Raw genomic sequence first — 24,851 nt, forward strand, 5'->3', positions numbered from 1 at the left:
TTGGTGCAGCCTGATGAGAGGCACCAGGGCTCCCTGGGAAGCCTCAGACTGCTCCATGCCTCCAGAGAAGTGGGTAAAGCAAGGGTTGGATGAAGACCTTCTGCCCAGTTCTCTAGGCTCCCAGGAATCAGGAGATGGGTTGGAGGGGAAAGTCTTCAACTAACCCATTAGTGAGATATCTTCCACTCATAGCTGCTAGCTGGAAGCCCCCCACTAGAAACAAGCCCCCCTGTAGCTACCACTGCCAGTGGCATTGAGGTGAGCTGCCACACCTCCTAAGTGTCCTAGTATTCCTATGGAGGAAGACTTAGGACCCTGAAGAAAAAGTTTCAGTCTCCAAAAAAAAGCAGTATCATGGAGGATGACATGGAGGCCTTGGTGGGTAAGACAGACTGCAATGGCCTGCACCATCACTCTGAATACTTTCTCTTCACTTATGGCCCCTGCAGGGACTTTAGATCCATGGATCCACGTACTGATGCCTCCCAGATCCCAGCTATTCTTGCCACCACCAATGGGCAAACCAGGCTTCTTCCCCTGATCCTGTCAGCCTATCTTCCCTCAAACCAATTATTATTATTATTATTATTATTATTATTATTACCACCAGGTTGACTGATTTCTTTTTAATTTTTTTATTTGTTTTTATTAGTTACACATGACAGTAAAATGATCTTGACAATCATACATTTGAATCAGATGTGGTGTAATAGACATTATTATTGCTGTATGTATATACATGACTGCATGACCAATGAGAAATCAAACCAATTATTGATGAGGAGGTTGTCTTCATCTGTCTGCTCCTGCTGCTCTCTGGATCTCTTGAGGCCCAGTCCCAATGTGGGTGTACTTGCTAGTAAGTATCAACACTCTACTCACTTGACAAGAGATGCTGCACCCCCATTTCTCTCCTCCCCACACCTCATATCCTGGGGCCTTTCCCCTTCAGCCTGCCTCCTGCAGAATGGAATCCCCACCCCTCAAGTGTGTGAATTTTTCCTTCTTCTCTTTTTTTCGTTCTCAGCTCTCCTTTAATCCCTTCCACCAGCAAACCTGTTAGCATTGGCCAGCCCCCAACTCTGGCAAGGAAATCTGCCATCTCCAGAGCTAATGCATCCACATACCTGACGCAGCAGCCAACTGCCCATCTGAGGTCCCTGGCATGGACACTACACCCTCTTCTATGGCAGAGATTGTTATAATTGTCCCAGGCTCAAATAAGCAGCTCCTGCCAGGCACCCAGGTCCATAACTCTATCCATTATAGGCAGGTGGAAAATGGACCAGTCTCTCCCAGACCACCTACTTTTAGGGTCTCCTGCCCCAACTCCTATGGGGAGTATAAAGTATAAGTATCCCTTTGTTCCACACACCACTCTTCAGCCCACATCTTAAAACCCTCATGAAGAACTAAGGAGAGCCTCTCTACGACACCCCATCCTCATGTTATTCCCAGTTATGGATCATACAGTGGATGCGTTCCTAGATGACAGAGTCTCTGTATGATCAACATTAAGTCTGCTGTCGAAGGTGCTATGGATACCACCCCTCTATGCAAGGCTGCCATCTTCTAATCCCCTCTTGTCTTCGAGCACTATTCCAGCCCATACAACAGGTTGCTCGCTGGTTATGGAACCTCCCACCCAATGGCAGCATTGCCTCTCTCCCTTCATCCACAAGTTGACATGTACAGCAGGTGCAGGGACCCAGCTCTGCTCTCCAGCATCCTAGTAGTGCTGAAACCACCCATCAGCCCCCCACCACACACACACATACATTATACATACTATGGATTACAACTAGGGCTGATGGTGGCAGTGACTGACTGCACAACTCTTTCTTTTTGGGCAACCCAGGAAGCCCAGCCCCTGTTATGGGCAAAAGCTTTCTCACAGGTAACAGCTGAGTGGCAGCACAATGCATCCAGGACCTATGGGTATCACAGCACTGTGGACCATTTTGCACACTAGCCCACAACCTGACAACCGAGGTACTATGCACCTGTCTGTTGTAAATTGTACCTCAAGGTTTTAGTGAAACACATAGCACACTCTATACACACACACAGAACAGTATAAAAATTAAATATTATGCTTACAAAATAACATGAAATTAATAATTCCATTTCCTTATTCAGGTGAAAAAAAATGTGAATATTATTTGCTGTGTTTGGGTTTTTTTTAATTTTTAAAAATCTTTTTAGCACTAATAATGCCTTTTTCATATACATTCCAAAAACCTTAAAGAATATAAATGGCTCTAACGAGAGGATAATGAATTCTTTTGTACGTTATGTGGTTTGTAATTATTTTCTTCTTAAAAAAATTCAACAAAGACTTGATTGTCACCAGAGAGATAATAACACAGGAGTTTTTTTGTGATAAACAGCGGCAATTTTGGGTTCACTGAAAAGAATGAGCTTTTTAATAACAAAATTTTGTATGTGAATAAACACTGCAACTGATCTGGCAATTTGACTCAAAGGCAAAGACTGCTGGACAAAAGAACATCACCCAAAGATATAATCTAGAGTGGGGAAAATAAACTGGAAATACAGTTCAGATAAAAATGGACAATGTAAAATTCTCAGTTATCAATGTTTTCATATGGATTTTAAGTAGATTCTAATGGCAGATAGCTCATCTGTTACCATTAGTTACACTAAAAACTGAGCAGAATGGATCGCTTCAAAACATAAATGTATAAAATATACCTTAAAATTACATCTTTGAGACTGTCCACACATTTTGAAAACACATCTGGAACATAAGAGTGTGCAAGGTCCTAACTCAGCTTCAATCAGCTCTCTCTGGAAGCAATGAGCTTGGTGTGTGCAGCCTGCTGGGTTAGACCCTGGCTGGTAAGGCTGCATTTTCAGCAGGCACAACATTTCCACTTTGGTTTCATGTTTATCTGGGGGAGCCAGAGGCCTTATGACACAAGAGAGATAGTTGGGGGATACTTTGTTTTCATCTCCATGATATTATTTACCACATTCCCACACATGCTACTGATAATGAGTAGTTTTCACCAACAGTACAGAATAAAAGACATAGAGATAAAGCCACACATCTGCAGACATCCATCTGATCCTTGACAGAGGCAACAAAACATACACTGGGAAAAGACAGAATTTTTAAACAAATGGTTATCCATAAGTAGAAGAATAAAACAAGACCCTTATCCCTCTCCCTGCACAAAAATCAACTCAGAATCAATCAAAGCCCTAAAAATTAGACCAGAAATTATGCAACACCTAAAAGAAAACATAAGGTAAATACTCCAGTTTTTAGGCACAAGTGACTTTCTCAATAGGACCTCTAAAGCTCAGGGAAAAATAGAGTTAATAAATGGGATGACATTAAACTGAAAAGCTTCTGCACAGCAAGTGAAAAAAATTAAGAAAGTGAAGGGGGAACCTCCAAAATGGGAGAAAATCTGCTAACTACCCCAGCAGATTTCTGATGGAGGATTAATATCTAAAATATATAAAGAACTCAAAAAACTTAACACCAAAAAAATCAAATAACACAATTAATAAATGAGCAAATGAATCAAAGATACATTTCTCAAAAGAAGAAACAAAAATGACCAATAAACATTTGAAAAAATGTTCAACATTATCAGCAACTAGGGAAATGCAAATAACTACATTGAGGATGGAGAATGGGAGGGGTGGGATGATGGGAGATAAAAGAGGGTTCATGATCTGAAATTAAATTTCATGTATGTGTAAGTTCATCAAGATAAATCCAGCTACTATGAAAACCATAAAGTTCTAATTAAAAAAGGAAAACCAAAAACTTTCACCAAGATTTCATCACACACCAATCAGAATGGTAGTCATCAAGATAGCAAATAATAATAAATGGTAGAGAGAATATAGAGAAAAATAAACACATTTATACCGTTGGTGTAATTGCAAATTATTGCAAGTACAGAAGTCTGTATGGAGGTACTTCTCAAAAGACTAGGCACGGAACTACCATATGACCCTGTTATACAACTCTTCAGAATGAATGGCAGTATTAAAATCATCTTACTATAGCCATTCATGTATACCCGTATTTATAGCAGCACAGTACAGAATAACAAAGCTATGGAACCAGCTTAGGTGTCCATCAATGGATAAATGGATAAAAATGTGGTATTTATGCAGGATATTATTTCTTTTTTTGTACCAGGAATTGAACTCAGTGGCACTTAATGATGAGCACAATCCCAACACTTTATTTTAATATTTTAATAAAGGCAGGGTCTTTCAGAGTTGCTTAGAGCCTGGCTAAGTTGCTGAGACTGGGTTTGAATGTGTGATTCTCCTGCCTCAGCCTCCCAAGTTGCTGGTACTATAGGTTTGCACCACCTTGCTTGGCTATCTACATAATTTTAATATACATTTTTCTTTATTTAGCCATAAAGAAAAAAATAATATCATTTGCATTAAAATGGATGAAACCAGAGACCATCATTTTAAGTGAATTAAGTTTAACTCAGAAGGTCAAAGTTCATGTGTTTTCTCTGATACACAGAAGTTAGAAAGGAAAAAAGAAAACAAGGGTGGGAGTGGATCTCATGAACATCAAAGTGAGGTCTATAAAGGAAAGAGACCAAGGGGTGGGAAGTGTGGAGGTAGGGGGGAAGTGCTGGGGAGTGATATTAGCCAAATGATATTGTTATATTGTGTGTATTGCAAAGACATAACAACAAATTCCATCATTATATAAAAATATAACGTACCAATAAAAAATGTGGGGAAAAATAATGTGTGGCCTGCAAATAGTGGCTTAAATATTTAAGTAAGAATAAATGAGAAAATAATAACATCATAAAATAGCTACCATTCATCATATACCTGCTCATTTAGCACTAACACTTTCCTATAAAGCAGGTAATTTCAAGGACTGTTAGTAGTGAGGATGCAGAGGTTTACAAGGCTAAGCATTGCCACAGGTACAGTTCACACCACTGCAGGCAGAGTCATTCAGCATGGGTTTGCTTAGCTTTCTCATCTTCAAACAGGGATAACAAACATACTTTATAATTATTTTTCAAACATGTTTTCTTTATAAAAGTAAATAAAATTGTAAACAATTGATAAGAAATTAAAAGTCACATAAAGTCATAAATTTGGATATAAGTGCTCACACACACACAAACACTAGGTTAGGAATAAGACTCTTTTTTAAAAACACTCTCAAACACACACTGAGCTTTGCTCTTCCTCTCGGCAACCTGAGAGTCTACTGTCCACCATAGACATGAAAAAGCACATGTGATTCAGCTCATGTGAATTTTTGAATCTGAAGTGGATGGCCAAGTACAAGCAAGGCACCCAGGTCTCCCTCAATCTGCAAAGGCTGCACCAACTGCACCCTGCAGGTGGATACAGCCTGTCTCTCAACTTACTTCTTGGGGGGCTTCATTTTTTTCACCTTTTCTTCAGTGTATTCATCCAAACTACTCACATGACATCCTAGTGCCAACAAATTCCTGCAAAACAGAAGCTAACATGAGCTACCAGTGCCTTCCTTGTGTCCAAACAACCAAACCTAATAGTTGTGAAGGGGACAACTCAAAGCACAGTATAAGTCAGTTGTTTTAAAGCTAAACAAAACATTTTATTTTCATTTTTTTTTTACTTTTAAATAAAGTAAATATGAAAATGGCACATATCAAATCTTACACTAATACAGAAGATTATTCCATGATTGAAATTAGCTCAACTCTAATAACCATAAGCTATGCTAGTAGATCTCTTTTCCTCTTATCTTAATATTATTTTCAATATGGATTCCCTTGCCAAAAGGAATCTGAAATATAAATTTAAAAAAAATTGTTAAAGAATGACTACACCTCTGCAAACTAAATGGTTGAATTTACAGAAAATTCTGGTAGAATAAAGAGCTAAAATACTAAAATTAAAATTACCATTATTGTACATGTATATTCTACCATGTGTTCATGATACTGTTACTTAAAAAAAAAGAAAAAGAAAAAAAACCTCTCTCAAGGAAATTTGCAAGAGTTGATCTACTGGGTAAATGTCCTTGAGACCAAATGGCAATTGATCTCCCTAATAGGTGGCTTACATAAATATGAAAGTACATTAAGTTAGAATAACTTTATCTTTTGTCTGCCAAAAGTCTATTCTTCCAGAAAGAACACAAATTTGGAGTGAAAGCATTTGGAGTTGCTTACTAGTATACTTACCAAGTTCTTTCCTGTCCCATTTCTATTTTTTCTCAAGATTCTCTATCTTGAACACACACATGATAAGAACTCCTATCTTTTTTAGGTAACAAGTGGGTTATTTTGTGCAAAAGGTAGTTTTAAACAAATCTTCCCAGTATGAGACCATTTTTATAGTTTCAGTTCATCTTCAATTGCTTAAAGAGAAACCAGCAATCTTCTCTTATTATTAAATATCACACAGGAAAAGCCATAGCTAAGAGAGTATTTTATTTTGGTTGAGTTTCAACAATTAGAGTCAGGTTACTCTCATAAATAATTAACTATTAAAATTTCTTTTACAAATTTGAAATATTCTTTCCCTTAGGGGAAGGGAAATGGTAGGCACAAGATGGTGGACAGAGAACATAAAGCTGTGCATTCAGTACATGATTTTGGTCACTTTTCCACAACATGGTGGTTATTTTCTTATATATTTTACTAAGCCTATATAATAAAAGACAGTGCTAAACCTATATGTGAAAGCAAATTTGATAAAACATTCCTCTTCAATTCTCATAAATATACGCAGTTCTAATTATAAAGTCTCTACAATATATTTGCCCATTTTCATAGACTAACATAATACACAAACTCATGGAAGTATCTTGCTATCCAGTTAATTTTGCCTAGATATGCCTTTATCTTCATAAATATTCAATGAAGCCACAAACAAAGGTACTGTAACTTTTGGAATCTATCCAAATTTTAAAGAAAAAAAATGATCAGCAGAAATCCCATGAAACAGAAGGGAAACCAATCTCTTACTTTATTTTGCTTTTTGTGTTAGTTGTTTGAAAAACACTAGAAGCAAACATGAGGTTTTCTATATATTGTCCAAGAACTTGGTTTTCTGATTTTAGCTTCATATTTTCTTCTTTAACTGCAACTACTCTTGCAGACAGATCTTCAAGTTTGTGTTGGAGTTCCAACACTTGATTAATAAAGTCATGTTTTTTTTCTTCCAGTTCCACTTGATTTTCAGCGTCAACTGCATCCATGTTTTCTTTTCATTATCTTCAAGGAGATCTTCAGTTTTCAGCTATTTCAAACAGTGTAATGAATGACCTTTTACACTGAATACATACACCACATCCTGCTACCTGTGTAGCTACCTACCTATCTAAATATCATGTATATGGAGATATCTGGACATATATCTGCCTGGATGGATCAATATCAATTGAGATTTTGATAGAGGAATAGATACCCACGTGTTTGTTGTTGTTGTTTTTAGTTATTTTTTTTAGTTGCAGATGGACACAATATCTTTTTACTTATTGTTTTGTTGTCTAATGATTTAACTCATCGCCTTTCACGTGCAAGGCTGGTGCTTTACCACTGAGCTACAGTCCTAGCCCCCAAATGTATTTTCTAAATAAAAAAATGTATCATTTAAAAGGGGACTGAAAATAGAAAAGAAGTAGGGGTTAAAAGGTGATTAGAAGCCATGAGTGAGGGAAGAGAGAACCAAGTCCTAGACACCAGGTTTGCTCTGCAGCATCAGAAATCAGAATGGAGGGAAATTCAAAGAAGCAGGACATGGAAAAGGATAAAAAAATAAAATCAATGTTCAGGGAATATTTGCAGTATGTGAGCAAGAAGTCATCTGGACAAATGTGTGGAGAACACCATGCTAGAATTCACATCAGAACTGTGCTTTTGAACCCCTGCTTTGAACACCTGGTGCTAATGATACATCAATGCAGGTTCATCAGGGTAACAAAGACACCTCTGTGGATGATGGGGCCTTGCATGGCATGGGGTAACCTCTACATTCCTCCTCAACTTCTTCTGGAAAACTAAAGCTGCTCTAAAAAAATTTAAGTCATAAAAATAATCACGATATCTGCCTCCATGAAGTTTTGAGTCTCACAGAAAAGGCAAATATTGAATAACTTTGACAAGAAAGATTATGTATTGAAATTAGAACTATAAAAATTCTGTATGGTGCTGTAAAAGAGGACAAGAAGTGGTGGGAAAATCCCTACCAAAGAAGTGGCATAAGTAGAAACAGTGTAAGAAGGAAAGAGGCCGTATGAACCTTAGGCAGAGAACTTTCTAGTGAAGGGAAAGAGAACAGACAAGGCAGCAAAGAGTGAACTCACGGGAGGAGGTCATGGGGGCTGGAAGACAGGGAAGAAGGGAGAGTAAGACACAGATGTAGAACAGCCTGCAGCTCCTGTGACAATTTGGGGTTCAAGAGCAATGAGAAGCCACTGAAGGGTTTTAAGCAACCTGTGTGTGGGGGCACATATTTGCATGTGTAAATGTGCTATTCCAAGTGCAGAATGTAGAGAGAGGGTGGGAGAACCAGTTAGGAGACTGTGGGTAGTCTGGATGACAGTTGGTGACAGTCTACATGGGGGTAGTGGGGAGGGACAGATTGGAGCTATACTTGGAGGGACTAATGATGGGCTGGACACAGGGTTAAGACAAAATTAGGTATCCAGAATGACTCAGGGTTCCTGGCTGGGCAGCCAGATAAGTGGCCCATGAGCTCAGCTAATGAAGAGCCTTCAGGTGACACTGCTTCATCATACACTGAGGAACACTGGGATGCATACCTCCTGCCCTCAAAGCAGGTGTCTGTGTTAAGGATAAACACTGGGGCACTTTTGAGCAACTCTGTGGTAATTAAATCATGGCATGATGAGAACAGCTGCAGAGAGTTAGCTCAAGAAGAACAAAGGCCCCAGTTTAAACATAAAGATTCACAATATTCAGGACTGGGAAGATTGCTGCCAGAAAGAGACCCCCCCCAAAAAAAGAAAAAGGTACAGAAGAGGGAGCAGAGGGAGGACCTCCTGCTCCTATAGATAGCAATAACAACTTGCCCTTACATACTGTCTCTCCCCCTCTGTATCACTCTTCTCCACCGTCCTATCTCCCTCATTCCTCCCTCTCCTACCCCCACGTATGTACCAATCCTACAACTAGCACTCAAGGAAAAATACTCAGCTAGGAGAACATCACTGACTATGTGTTAACTTCTAAAGAATGTGTTCTACAAAAGTATGTTGTGTGTTGCTAAACACCATTATAATACTAATTTTTGAACCATGACTTATTGATTCAGAAATTAAGACCTGGAATTTGAACAATATTGTATCAACTGAACAGGAGACCAGATACTAGATCTTGAGCTAGGTGGTCCACTCAGGGACACCTGGTTGCATACTCTAGTGATCTGAGCTGTTCCGAAGGAGATGTCAGAACTTCATGTTGTTCTACAATATGCAAATGATAGTTTGGGTATAAAGTAAGTCATATGCTTACAATTTACATGGGAGGAAGCCACAGAAAGAGTACCATGTTATATTTAGATTAAATCACCCCTTCATCTAAAATGAGGGTTTGTTAATTCTCAGGATTCGATGAAAAAAGTTGTTAATCCCTCTGAGATATACTGTAAAGCCAGCAAGCAGAAACCCTTGATGGTGCTTGCTCTGCTGTACATAGGTGATGCCAAAGGCTTCAACATAATGCTGTCATTGAGCCCCCACATCATGACAAGAAATAGATACACTAATATTGCCACTGAACAAGGAGAACAAAGTGTAGGATCAGTGAAGCTGTGTTACTTCAGGAAGATCACCTTGGTGGATGCTAGTCCTTGACACCAGGCTGCCCAGTGCCAGAGACTGTTCTCTCATCTACTCTGCTGGGGCCCTTGCCAAATCAGTACAAGAATAACAACAACAACAAACAAACAAACAAAAAGAAAACAGAAATCACCCTACATCCTTTGCATAGTGGAAATGAACACGGTGTAAATTTGGGAGAAGGAGGGGCTTTACCCCTCTAATTTGATTTTTTTAAATACTAGTAGAATTATTTTCATCACAAAACCATATAAATAAACACTATGTATCTCTATGAAATATCTGCAAAGAAATGCTAAGAATTATCACATGAAAAGGTGTGTTAGTATTCAGTATAGGGAAATACACTACAGTTTACATAGCTAGTCATTAATCAAACCATCCACCAGTAGCTGTCATCAATGAGAGTGGATTATTTGCAGTGGGCAGGGCTCAGCATACTACATGCAAATATGGTGTGTACATTCCAGGGCTTACTCTTTGGATCCTAGCTTCTGACCACTAAAACTACAGGAATGTAGCTCAGATTTAACCAAATTATGTTGTAAAAGATGGAGAGATTATGAGCTTCAAAGAATTACTAAGCATAATGGACAAACTTCTGTGACACAGAGAAATATAGGACATACTACATACAAAAGCCCAGTGTTGAGACAAAGTGCACTCTTCATACAGGCATACCTGTCATGTGTCATCTTTCGTAGAATAATAAGTTACTTGATTGGTATGTATTCCTCCTTCTTTTAAGTTACTAGTAGAAACTGGGAACACCTCTAACCCCAGGTACCCTGAGGATGAAGCAAGAAGATCACAAGTTCAAGACCAACTTTAAAGAGAATTTTTCTCAAAAATTAAAAGGGTTGAGGGAGTAGCTAAATGGAAGAGTGTCTCCTGGTAAAAGCCCCAGAACCCAAAACAAAACAAAACAAACAAACTACTTGAACAGACAAAGTCTGTGCCCAATTTGTTTATTTCTCAAATTCTAGAATCTGAAACACTGTTTAAGTTTTATGTTTTGGGTCCTTGGTAAAATGGCTTTAGTGAAAATAACTCTTTATCATTAGCAAAACAGAAACCAAAATAACAAACCAAAATGTACATGGTGAGTAACCTATTTGAACAAAACTAGTTCTACAAGACATCAAAAATGAAAGGGACAAAAGTCACAGACTTTTCAAAATAATTTTCTAAACTTTTTACATAAATTTGAATGTGTATTCATTTATTCTACCCAGCCCCAGTTTTACCTTTGCAAAGGGAGAGCAAATTCAAGAGATCCACGGGTAGAAAGCCAGTGAAGAGCAAAGTCACCTTTGTGAGATGATTTTAAAAAAAGCTCTTCCCATCAGAGCTCTTCCCAAAAGAAAAGACTATTGTTTAGACAGACAGTCTCAGAAGACTCTCTAAATAGGGTGCTGTGACTCAGTATGCCTAGACACAGGAAAGGCTAACTCTACCCTTTCTAGCTACTGACAGTACACAGATGTGAAAAGTGTGAAGTAAAAATGACACTTATTTAACCCTTTGAACTCAGCATCCTTTAAACAGGTCAGATCAGTACTTCTCAAACCACCCATGACAAGGTAGTAGTTTTAAATTTCCAGTTCCATCATGGTCTTCATCTCTAATAAAATACAATAAAACTTCTAGAAGAATTAACATTTCAAAATGAAGACATAAAGGATACATACTCACCATTTCAAGTTATTAGCTTAATAGGATTAAATTTCTCCCTTCAACATGTATAAAATGTTTAATCCTTTACTCTTAATATCCCTACTCATTTAGTCACAGACCAGTAACCAGTTTTGACTGGCCTGGTTCCTGATCTCTGACCCACACTCAGAGTGGAAATCCATTGGATCACAAAATTTCCATGTTCTGTAACATCATCAATACCTGGAGGATACCTTTGGGGAATGCTGACATGAAGCAAAAAGGCAGAACATAACAGGGTTAGAGCAAAATTCCCAGCAAATATCCATCCAATCCACCTACACATTAATGGAAAGTTCTAGCTGGAATTCAACTAACTTCATAGCTAAGTTAAAGTAAAACATTCCTTTTTGTATTTTTTTTTAGGTGAGACAGATTGAAAAATGAGACAGATTGAAGTTGTCATTGTGTGCCTGTTCAGGCAGCTTGGAAAACTAACTCTACCAGACAAGGGTGCTGTCTCTTATCGTCATCTCTAACCTGGGACCTGACAGGAAATAAAATACTCTAAGGCATCAGACAAGCAATGGTGCTTCAACAGGTGGTGAGTAGAGACCTAGAGCAAGAAGTAGCACTCAGGACTGTGCCAAAGGAAGCTGTCTCAGGATCCCAGGCCCTCATCAGATTAAGTGTTAGTAGTGGGCTACCATCCTCTGTGTTCCCTGCTCTCTACACCCATCTATGCCTCAAGCTCACGTGGGCCTCTGCCATGCATACTCTTCCCCTGATGCCCACACTACTGCTCACTCCACTCCTTCCAGCATTTGCTCAGATCTCATTTTCTCCATGAGGTTCACTAGTCTTGCTCACAGGGCAGTATGCCCACCCATTTTACTCCTTTATTTTTTCTTCCAAAATACTCAACACTTTTAACAGATTAGATCCCAATCTATTTGTTAGTTTATTGTCTGTCTCCCTGCACTTGTAAGAGAAGAACAAAGGAACAAGGATTTGCATTTTTGTTCTTTTTAAAAAAATATTTGTAGATGGACACAATATCTTTATTTTATTTTTAAGTGGTGCTTAGAATGGAACCTAGTGCCTCACACATGCAAAGCAAGCACTGTGCTCTACCAATAAGCCCCAACCCCAACCCCAGTCTTTTGTTCTTTGATTTTCTCCAAACACCGAGAATGTGCCTGATGCATGGCAGACACTTAACAAGTTTTATAAACTAAAACAAATCCTGTGTAAGAGGGTGTGGTAATTACATAATTTTAATTACAGGAATATTTTTTTTCTTTTTAGCTCTAATTTGATTAGAGACATCAATAAACAACATGATTGACTTATTCTATACTTATGTTCGTTTCATCCCTTGAAAGTCATCTATACTCTCACAAATCACTCTACTGCCTTAACAAAACCGGTTAGCTTAACAAAGCCAGTTTTCATTGTAATCCTTGAAAGTGTACATAGCTGTCCCTCAGAATACACAGAGAGTTTATTCCAGAACTCTTCATGGATATTTAAGCCCATGGATGCTCCAGCTCCTTCTTTAAAATGGCAGTGTTTGCATATAATCTGATAGAACCCAGCTGGATACATTAAATTACCTCTAAATTATTGTATTAGTCTGATGGAAAGTAGTTAACAGGCAAATAGATGTTACACTATATTGTTTAGAAATCATGACAAAAAAGGAGTCCACATATGGTCAGTGAAGATGAAATCATTTTTCTTTAATATTTTGGATCTGCAGTTCGTTGAGTACATAGATGTCAAAAACAAAGATTACAGAGGACCAACTTATCAGCCATGGCATTAGGAGTGAAGAAGACATCCCCTATCCTTGCACTGGTAACTATATTTTCTATCTTCTTAGAGACCAAAATTATAGCATTAGTGCCATAGTGGCACTGGATGACAGCCATATGCTGTTAGGAAACACATTCCTCCATGGAAATAATGACCAGTTTCTCTAAGTGCTGAAGAAAAATTTTGCAAACACAAATGAGGACTTTTTAAAAGTCTTAATATATTACCAAGTTAGAAATAAAAGCTTCATTCTTTTCTTTCTTCAATCATTATAAAGGTATAGGACTTATACATGAAACTGTGTTTTAAAACAGCTCTAATCCTAGATCTAAATATTAAATAAAAAGTGAATGTGTGTCAGTCCCAAGGTAATCCCTGCATGGAACTCCACCTTCACCTTTGCTTCAGGGAAGAAGGAATGTCACTGTCCTCTCAGGTGTCTGGAATGAAACAGCAACCTACCCTTTCATGTGGCATTCTTGAATTCTGAACCAACTCTTGCAATCATGCCCTCTGTTCCCAGGCCAGGCAGAGTGGCGACACTTACTGCCTATCCCCTGGGCAAAATAGTACAGCTTCCCCAGTGCAGGGACCTGAGAATATTATCTCCCTCCTCAGCATTCTTTAAGCTCTTACCCCTTACAGAATAAAAGCACACTGCCCAAAGTCCTTTGTGATATAACTTCTACCTGAGTGGCTAGACTTCCCACTACTTTGTACAAAGCACGGTCCTCTCTTCTATGCTACTTAAAAGCCAGTGCAAATGCCCAATTCCTTCCCCTTCTCACTTTACAGATGCTGGTTCCTCAGCCCAGGAACCAGCATCTGTAAAGTGAACCATCTGGTCCTGTGCTGACTGCTGCCAACAGGTACTATACTCAGGGCTAACATTTATCTCCTTGAAGCTTCCTAGTTTCTCAGAAAAGTCCTATGTATTCTTTTTCTCTCTGGGACTATTTGAGTGTCTTTGCTGAGCTAACCAGAAAGGTCCTAAAAGGTAAACAGAGCACCTTTGGGCCAAGGTCTTTCTGAATTTGTGTCCCCAGTACCAAGCACAGCCAGGCTAGCAGAAGGAAAGCAATAAATGTTAAAGGGACAGATAAATAACAGAGGGGACCTGCCTGGTGTTATTCTATAACACAGAGCCCTTACATGATGCTCCTGTGAAATATATCCCATATCAACTACAAAATCTATGCAGAAAACTACCAATTTAACACACCAGACAGCTAAGCAAAATTCCTAAAGACACACATACCCTTGAATACTTTACTTGCCCAGAAGGGGTCCTGAGAAAACACAAGGAAGTATTTATGGAGCACAGCCCATGAAATGGGCAGATTGCAGCAGGACTTCAGGGACCCAGGGCTCAATCACTTCCTGGAGCCACATGAAGCTCAAGTTCCTTCAAAGCATCTTGGATCAAGAAATAGTAACTTGAGGCAATAGGCTATGTGTTATATGTGTGTGTCTCTGGGCAACTGTTGCAGTTCAGAATCTGGAAACTCAGAGTGCTTTGAGTACAGCAGGAAGAGCCCTTATGACACTGAATGGAACTGAACCAAAGTTAACCAGAGTAACAGTCATGGGAACTTTCCCTCAGTTTTTGAAGAAGATACATAACAAATAATTCACTGCAAAGCATAACTATTGAGGTAATTTTTGAGCTTGCAAAGGACAGTGTCTTCACTGAGCACAGCTTCGGAGAATGGCTGCACTTACCACAGGGGCATGGGAGTTGCTCTTTTATTTTTCTCTATGAGCTCTTTTTCAATCTTCTTATCCTATAATCATCTTTCCTTAATCTTGAAACTTTTGGTGAATATTATCTAATTCCTCTGGCAATCAATAATTTACACATTTACAATCTCTCCTACTGATTTTAACTGCTGGCTCTTTTTATTAAGCATTTATCCACTTTCTCAATTTTTAAGAGTCAATGCACACAACACCAAACTAGATAACAATTAAGTGTTTTCTGATGTAATAAACATCTAACTGTTGTTTGGTTAATGCAAGGATCTCATTTTCTGGACATGCTTTGACAAGTTTTGTAGTGAAAACCAGTTCTCAACTGTAAGTTAGAAAACCTGGGTTGCAGCACGATAGATGCTACTCACTAGCTATAGGACTAGCATTTAACAAGTCTGCAAAGAGCCTCAGCTACGTCTTCAGATAAACAAATAACATCTCATAACCATGCTCTGTAATGACAACTCAACCTGATATTCTGTGAGAGTACAAAGCCATCTACAGAGGCATACTACAGAGTGGTGTGGAGTAGCTGATACTAACATTAGTAATAAATGCTCTTCATTCATACATCATAGCAATAGACTATTACTTGGAAGTACAATTTGTATGTTCAATCAAGTACAACAAAATACTACAAACTTTAGGATATTTAGAATAACAATATTATAAAAATGAGAATATTAACAAGGTCCTACTAAAAACAGGTCTTTCAATGTACTGAAATATTCTGAACTAAAATCTTTAGAAAATCAGCATTTGGAAGCATTTAATCACAGATATTGGACTACTATGTACAGCTGAAAATAAGAGGAGATGAAGATTTGACACAGGAAATAAGATTGACTTATTTCTTTTACTTCAGGCTTGAGGTGTTATTTAAATGGCTCAGAAATCTCTGCTGCCCATTGTCTGTTAATCCCATTTTAAAGTATAACTTTCACCCCAAAGACAGATAACTTTCAATGACTTGGCAACTGATCCATCCTTAAATGAGTCTACAAATAATCTCAGTCCATCTAGAAAGTGAAAGTAAAACCTATGCAAAATTAATATGCTTTAAAAAATCAAACCAATTGACTCATGACATCTCACAGCAGGACAAAGGAAAAAAAGGGTTTATATTAAGATGAATTAAAAGAATCTGAAAATATATTTTAACATCATGTACCTGAACATACTGCCAGTCAACTTCAATTTTATTCATAACCCACAGTTCCTGGATATTCTCGGCTAGTTTTACTCTTACCCTCTCTGGATGACGAGGCAACAAGATCTAAAATTTAAAAATATATATATCAGAAACATGAAAACAAGTAGCAAAAATGCAGGGTCATAACACTTCCTCATAAGCAATTAAGATACAACAACAGAACTTATCCTAAAACACCTATTTCCACAGCCCTCTTTAGGCAAATCTGGGATTTTTTTTTTTCATGGTGAATACTTAGGTTTCTGGGAGAATTAATGAACAAAATAAAGTAAATGAAGTATTGATGGGAACTACTGCAGGATTTTAATGGACATGTGACAACCACAAAGGGGTGCATTATTGAAAGAGAAATCATTCCAATGTTCTTAACAAACCTGGCTGGTGTTCACTGGCTGGGAGATGGCAAGGTAGTGCCTCAGTTATATTTCATGGGCTCTTTGAGCCTATGGATATCTGATTGCAGTAATTTGTGTTTTTCCCTTACCTGTACTCTGGTCTTTTCAAGGAAAAAAACGATTTACCTATTCTCACTACACGCAGAAGCAGGGGCAAGAGCAAAAGCAAGTCTGGAAGTCTTGCTGTGAGCACTATAAAAATCTAAGTTTGCTAGTCTCAGGGCTGATATAGCACTTGATTCACTGCCATTGGTCCATATTTATGCTAACTAGGACTTGGAAGAAGTATCAATGTTACTGATTTGAAACTCAAGCTAATGAGGGCTTGGATATACTATAGGATGCTATTGGTCAACTCTGGAGTCCCCACTTCCATTCAATTCTATCCCACTTCCATTTTCTCCTGCTTGTCCAGGAAATTGGAGGCTGAGGTCCTGGGATGGGGCTGCAGAGCTGCATGGAGTGGGCTTCAGCCATAGGAGTCAGTACCATGCCCTAGCCTGGCCACAGAAGGGTGACAGATCAGGGTAACTTGACTCACAACACCTAAGGACACCCAATCTGCATGGCAAGCTCCACATTTTACAGGTTCTGCTTGCCACAGGCATTCTGAGCCACCCTGGTCACCATTCATTCCTTTTACCCCAATTTGTCTGATGACTCAAGTTTTTGGTTTTGGGTGCCCTGCCCTATATGTGCACTGCTAATGTCTACTCCAGCCTGAGACTCACCTTCTTACTCTCCTACCAGCACCTTGGATAAATGGACCATCTTAAGCAGGGTACAATTTACCAATCCTTTCTTTGATTATTGTGGCAGTGTTCCATCAGGAAGTTTCTCCTGCATTTTTGTTTTTAGAAAGGTCATTGTTTTACATTTCACCTGAGAGCCAGAACTCACCTGGTCATTTGTCTCTTTGTGGGATGGTAGGGAGGATCCAAGGGTTGTCTCTCCATCCTGGGTAGCTGTCCAGCTGACCCTGCACTAATTCCAAACTGAGGAACCACTGCCCTGAAGGCCAGGTAATGATGTGTCAAGAAAGTAACTCAAAGATCTACTTCAAAATTCTTTTCTAGTGGGGATTATTTTTCTATCTCTGAGATAGAATAAGTCTCAACTTGTGGTAGACAAAGACTCCAAATTTGTTTTTCAATATTATATTTTTAATAGTACATCTCCTCATTTCCTGTGATGCCCACAATCAGCTGTCAATTTTCACATACAAAAGAAAGCCCACTGAAATTTAGATTGAAACTTCAGTGATCTATACGTTAATTTGGAAAGAAGTGCCATTTTTGTAATGCCAAGCCTCTTGGTACATGAACATAGATGGCATCTCTCCTTTTAAAAATTATCACTATTTCTCTTAAAATGCTTTCAATTTTCTGTGTAAAGATTTGCACATCTTTCATTGGAATTATTTCCAGATATATGATGTTTTATTATATGACTTAGGTGGATTCACTTAAAATTTTTATTTTACAATTACCTTTTGCTGACATATAAAAGGGTAACAGTAAATTATGTTGAGAAATGTTTTTGCTTCACTCACTTTTTAAAAATAGTTTTGTAGTTGTAGATGGACATAATATTTTAAATTTATTTATTTATATGTGGTGCTCAGGATCAAACCCAGAGCCTCACATATCAGGCAGGTGCTTTACCACTGAGCTACTACCCCAGCTCCATCACTTTTTAATTCTAAAAGTGTCTACTTTTTTAAAAAAAGTATTTTTAGTTGTAGATGGATACAATACCTTTATTTTGTTTAATTTAGTTTTTATGTAGTGCTGGGGATTGAACCCAGTGCCTCAAGCATGCTAGACAAGTGTTATACCACTGAACCACAACCCCAGCCCTAAAAGTGTCCACTTTTAATACTTGTATTCAACATTGTACTGAGAGAATTCAATATTTCATTGGTTTTCCATTTTGCTGATATATCTTCCAGTTTAATGAAGTTTTCTTAATTTACTGACATACTAGTATTACAAAAAATGGGTGTTAAATTTTTAAAAACATTTTATGGTGCCATTTTTTTATTCCTCTCTGAACATGGTGACACGTAATAATTGGTTTTGTGAATATATAATTGATATTTGAATCCCAACCTCATTGTAATATGGGATATATTGATGAATTTGATTTGTTCTTATTTTCCAAAGTGTTTGTACATCTACATCCATAATGGATGTTACAACCTTTTATTTTCTTGTAAAGTCTTTGCATATTTTAGGATCAGGTTACTAATTGGACCTCATAAAATCAGCTGAAACTTCTGTCCTCAGAGTTTAAGATTGGTATTAGTGTTTCCTTAACTATTTAGTAGAACTCTCCAGGAGGGTTACCTAGGCCTGGATTTCTTTGTGACAGTAATGCTTTTAATTATCATTTAACTTTATTTAATAAATAGAGAGTTCATATTTCCCACTTCTTATGTGAGAGATGGTAAACTACTTTTCCAGGAAATTTCAGAATCAGTGGAATGACTTTGATAACTTATGTCTCTTTTCAGTTTATTAAATTGTTTTCTTTATTATTTCTTCTTTCTACACTTTTCAGTGTTTAATATTTACTTTCTGTTATCTTCTTGAAATAGTCAATTATTTTAGTCATTCTTCTGTATTTTGGGCCAAAACCACTATAAACAATATTTAATGCATCTGTAATTTTAGATATGTTTCATTTTTCCATTATTATTCATTTTAAAAATTCTCTAAATTTTCATTGTAATTAACTCATTCTTTTCATAGAGTCATGGGTTTTGTTTATCTTTTTATTATTGGTTTCTAGTTTAATTCCATAATGGTCAGAATATACTACTAAATTATTTCAAACCTTTGAAATTTATACATGGACCATGTCCAAATTTGGCAAATGATCCACCTGCACTTGAAACAGTTGTGTACTTTGTCAATAGCTAGTGCAGTATTCTGTAAGTTTATCAATCATACTGTTCAGATTCTACATCTTCATTGACTGATATGACTGCTTATTGTAATAGTTGAGATATGTATGGTTACATTGTAAATTGGTTTATTTTTCCTTATACTTATTTTCCATTTGGGTCTTTACAAATTTAAAAGCCATGTCATTAGATTCATATAAATTCATAATTATTTTATTTTTCTTTTGAACTCCCTAATTTCATCATAATTAAATGTCTGTTTTCATTTCTAGCAATAATTCTCACCATGATTTCTTTTTAAGGTAGTAATAAAAATGTACCCAGTGTCCTTTCCATGCCACTTGGTCATATGTACAACTTTGCCAACCTATTACTTTTGCCCTTTCTGGGACAATCTCAAGGTATGCTTCTGGAAAACAGCACACAATTGTTAATGGTGTTTACACAAGTCTACAGATGCATGAGTTTGACTTCTCCCTCTGTGCTGGGAATGGCTCAAACTCAGGTCTTCCACACATTAGGACAGCACTCTATGCTAACCTACAACCAGTCTCTGTGTGTGTGTGTGTGTGTGTAATACAGAATAGTATAAATGTTTATTTTCTGTGAAATTGAATTTGCTCTCCTGTTTTTACAATATACAAAAGTATATCTGAAGAGCTCTAGTAAATATAATATTTATACTTTGGGACATAAACAGAGCTAAAAAATTATATGCCCAAAACCCCCCCAAATAATCATTTAAAATTGTTGATTTAATGTGGCTATTATTCTTGTTCAGCAATTTGATGCAAATACCTAAATACAAAAAGGTTTTTTTTTTTTTTTAGTGAGTACTACATGGGAAGAAAAAAGTTTAAGACTTTAGTTATCTTCCTGAAAATTTCAAATAAATAGCATTTGATTACAAACAAGACATTCTTAATCAACGCCATCATACATACTCTACAATTATGATCAAAATTTTACAGACATTTTTTGCACACTTTATATAAATACACATCACAATGATACAATTAGAATTAATATGGAATATATAAAAATGAACAAAATGTAGATTTATACCAGCAATTTAATTGCAATCTCTTGAAAAATAATTTGACTAGATATTATTTTGTCTCTTATGCTAATTTATATTGATACAAATTTTACTTAAACATAATAGATTCAGGTGCTAAGAATGTCTGCAGTATCTACATTTAAAGTTACTATGCTATAATTTTATAAATCCAAATTTCAAAAGAAGGATACTTTAATGATTAATGGAATCCTCTTCTGGATTACTTAATTTCTATTACCTATATCTTGCATTTTCATATTAGCATATATATATATATATATATATGTATATATATATATATATATATATATATATATACTTAATACATACAACTATGGAGTCCTTGTAGGAAAGTAATGATCATAGACTAATAATAATTACTGAGGATTAAAGTACCTAACAGAATGCCTGAATACCAACATCGTTTTTTCTTGTCATAAAATCTGGAGTCCTAATTTTAAAAAGGCTCTTAAATTCAGTTTTTAAATTACTGAAAAGGATTTAGGTTATTTTAGCAATTATATAAAAACACAGATACTTTCACCTTACCAAATCACTAGCTAAAAATAATAGCATATTAAATATCCCTCATAAAAACAAATCCCACTACAATTTTGAGTGCTTTGTTAGGCAGTCCATTTGAGTTAAAAAGTAAGAATCATGTATTGGTTTGAAGCTTTTTAGTCCAAGCCTACAAAGAGAAATGTATTGATGAAAAATCTTTCCCTAAACTCATCTGTTACAGCTTCTATATTCCTTATTTCTCCATCCAAGCCAAATTTTATACTTGATACTTATGTGAAGATCTCTGTTACCCCCTACATAATGTTTAATTAAATTCACACACACCTCATTTTAACAATACCCAGTAATCACTTCAACAATTTATTGTTTCAAACACATACCACCTCTGAAGGACAATGAAGAGACCTCTAAGCATTTTAGCCATTCCTCATTAAAGAAAAACTTCCCCTCCTCTGAAAATCACTTACTGTACCTTAATATTTTGGGTGTTTTTGAAAATATAACTTCTTAATTTAAAAAATTTGCCTGGGGATTTCTTCCCCTGGTTATTTTCCAAAGTAAAAATAGCATATTCCATAATTCACCCTAAATAAAGCTAATTTTTCGTAAAAAGATATTGGTTTTCTAAACACAAGATGTCATTTGATTCAAATATGTTCCATAATTTGTTTATCTAGACATTCTATCTGTGTTTATTCTAAATCTAGAACCAAAGAATGATTGGGCAATACCAATGCTTCTTTGGCTGTTTCAACTGAACGAAGTCACACAATACCATACTTTATAAATTATATTATAGTAATATATAAATGTTCTTTGCCAATAGAATCAGAAGAATAGGACATCTGATTCTTAACCACTTGAGGAAATTAAGAATCCATATAATAAAGAAAAAAATTTAAAAAGAAAATCCAATTTAGATGAGGCATAGAATTAAGATATAAAATGTTCTCATTTCTTCTCTTTCAATATTATAATTTCATATTTTTTAAAAAAGAAATAAATTAAAATACAGTAATTGTTAAGGATGCTTGACTTTCTGAAAGATAGTTTAACATTTCTGTACAGGTCCATTCATCAGTCTTGTGAAAGAGTTAGTAATTCATGGATGCAGGGTAACTTTTTGCTTTTCCTGCAGAGTTGATGATGCACATCAAACAGCGTCCCAATTCCTCAAGAATCATCCACTCTGCTGCTGCCTTTGATTTTCTCTTCTTGTCTGCCTGCTCTGCCTGGGTGTGAATCCAACTACTACTTTCTTAGTTATAAACCTACTAAGTGGCAATTTTCCTCCTCCACTATTCAAAAGCCAGTGTTGGCCTAGTAAGCAAGTCTGAGAAGATAATTTAGTCTTCATGAAGTTTGTTGCTGCACTCTTATTTCAGCTTTATTTGACAAATGCATCCATGTCTTTCTTTCTGGGCTTTCTTCAAAATTCTTACAGTCAACACATTTACATATTGAGGAACACATTATTTTTTTCCTCATAGCACTCAGGAGTTTTTAAGACATCCTGACATTTACAATTACATCCCTTGCTATGACATCGATATGCTTCTCCCCCTTTCCTTTCCCTATCCTAGGCTTAAAATCTGTATTTCTGTCAAGGCATTCCTTTATACTTTTTGCCTTTTATTTTCATGTTCCAAATTGTTATAACAATTAGTAGAACTGCAACTGTTATAAAATTTGCCATTTACGAAGCAATCACAGTATAATTTCAAACAGTGATTTTCTACAATTACAGGGCATTCTTGTCTGACTGGCAGATACTGATGGGATTATACCATTGAATGGAAGACTTTCCTGAGTCTGGATACCAGGTGTTCCAGTAAAATTAGAGCTGACTGCTATACACACATATGAAGACTGCTATAGCTGAGTAATGTACTGAGCTGGAAGCACTGCATAACCCACAATCCCTGTTCCTGGAGCTGGTGCCAGGATAGTACCTGGAGGCAGGTTAGAGAAATTGGGCTGGATCTGTGTCAGTGGGGTGAAAGGCATCAATGCTGTGGTTGGCTGTTAGTTACTATTTATGAAGCTGGATTGATTGATTTTGGGACAACTTGTTGGAAAGCCTGAGCTTGGACAAACAGAACTGACATGTGCACTGGGGTTGTATTAACAACCACTGGCTTTGCTTCCTAAAGAGGCTTAATGCTTGTACTTGGATTCTGACTAACTGATTGAGTTAAGATACTGGCTGTTGTGGCAGTAACAAATCAGACATAATGAAACTTCCTTCCAGGCACTTGAATCTGCTGAACAGTTGCCAGCATTTCTAGAGGAATTGGGAGCAGTTTCCAGAGGAATATCTGTCTTAAATCGTGATATGCTCACTCCTCCAACAGTGATGCCCTGCACAGCTGATTTCATTGCTCTATTTGGTGACTTCAAAGGTAAGATGGCTATTTTATTTGGCATCTGCATTGTAAAACTGAAAGCTGATGCAATAACACCACTTTCAGATATTGTTATAGTCTTTGATAGAGTTCTAGGGGTAGACTGTGAAAGAACTCTACCTGCAATGAATCATATTGTCTGATATGTAGCTGCTTTACTATTAATTGCTTTTGCAAAGATCAGCTTCATGAATACTGGACCACAGGTTGATGTTAGCATCTCATCTGGCACCACCTCTAGGATCACCTTTGACTTCAGTATCCGTCATGGCTACTAGATTTTATACCTAGCATTTCCAATTATATAGGCCTTTCCTGTCTATATATAGTGTGCTTGGTATCAAACTGGCATTTAAACAAATTGGCACTCATCAATTAAAATTTAAGTCAGTAGATGGAGCCAAACAATTCAATTCAAATCAATTAATTAAATAAAAATATAGAAGTCTTTAAAATTCTAACTCACAAGATTTTTTAGATGGCCAGACAATAAAATCTTTATTTCTAAAAAAATGTCTAAAATGTAATAAAAATCCATTGTTTCTAAAATTTTTCAACAGAGAAGAGATAACTAATACTGCTAATCACATTGTTCTGATATTCTTATTTTATTATTAAAATAAGTAAATTAAATATAGAATAATTGGAATTAAGTTTCAGCAATATGGTTTCTCAAAGAAATTAGAAATTACAACTGAAGCCCAACTACTTTCTACTTTTTCTTTCCAATTGTTAAAGAAACAACAGGATCCTGCATCAAATCTCTTCAGAGGAAGCTAAATTAATTGCCATTATCCTGGCATTGAGATTATTTTCTACTGCTGTAAACATTGTTGTAGATTCTTAATATACAGGTAAACCTGTTCCTCATATTTCTGTAGCTGTGTTATCTCCTCATTTGGAATCCAATTTACTGTCTCTTCTTTTTAACTCTTCAAACTCTTTCAGAGCATCATATGCCCCCCAACTTCCTTGCTCATATGTACAGCCACACTAAGATTCCTGGATTTTTGATAGAGAATAACACCCACACAGAGCTGTGAGATCACTTTATCTTTTATTTTCAGATGCTGTAAAATTTCATGGATTTTTTTCATCAAAATGCTCAATTACTAGTGATGATGTTTTCCATTTCTTCTCAACAAGCTCATGCCATTGTCAATAACTGTTCTCACTGTACACCCTTCCAGGCCCCTATGTGGGAATCTGAAAATCCATTTAATGCACTTTGGCAAATGCATATTACACATTTTCCTCCTTTTCATCCTTATTTCTTTCTTCATA

General features: G+C 36.7%; 2 pseudogenes; both read right to left on the reverse strand.

The window, feature by feature from the left end:
* Positions 1–5,773: 5,773 nt before the first annotated feature.
* LOC144370355 (short coiled-coil protein pseudogene) overlaps positions 5,774–24,851 on the reverse strand; it is a 51,285-nt pseudogene continuing 32,207 nt past the window's right edge.
* Positions 20,965–24,037, reverse strand: LOC144370354 (protein lin-54 homolog pseudogene; annotated as a pseudogene).

This window comes from Ictidomys tridecemlineatus, chromosome 14, assembly GCF_052094955.1.
Source record: "Ictidomys tridecemlineatus isolate mIctTri1 chromosome 14, mIctTri1.hap1, whole genome shotgun sequence".
Lineage (NCBI taxonomy): Eukaryota > Metazoa > Chordata > Mammalia > Rodentia > Sciuridae > Ictidomys > Ictidomys tridecemlineatus.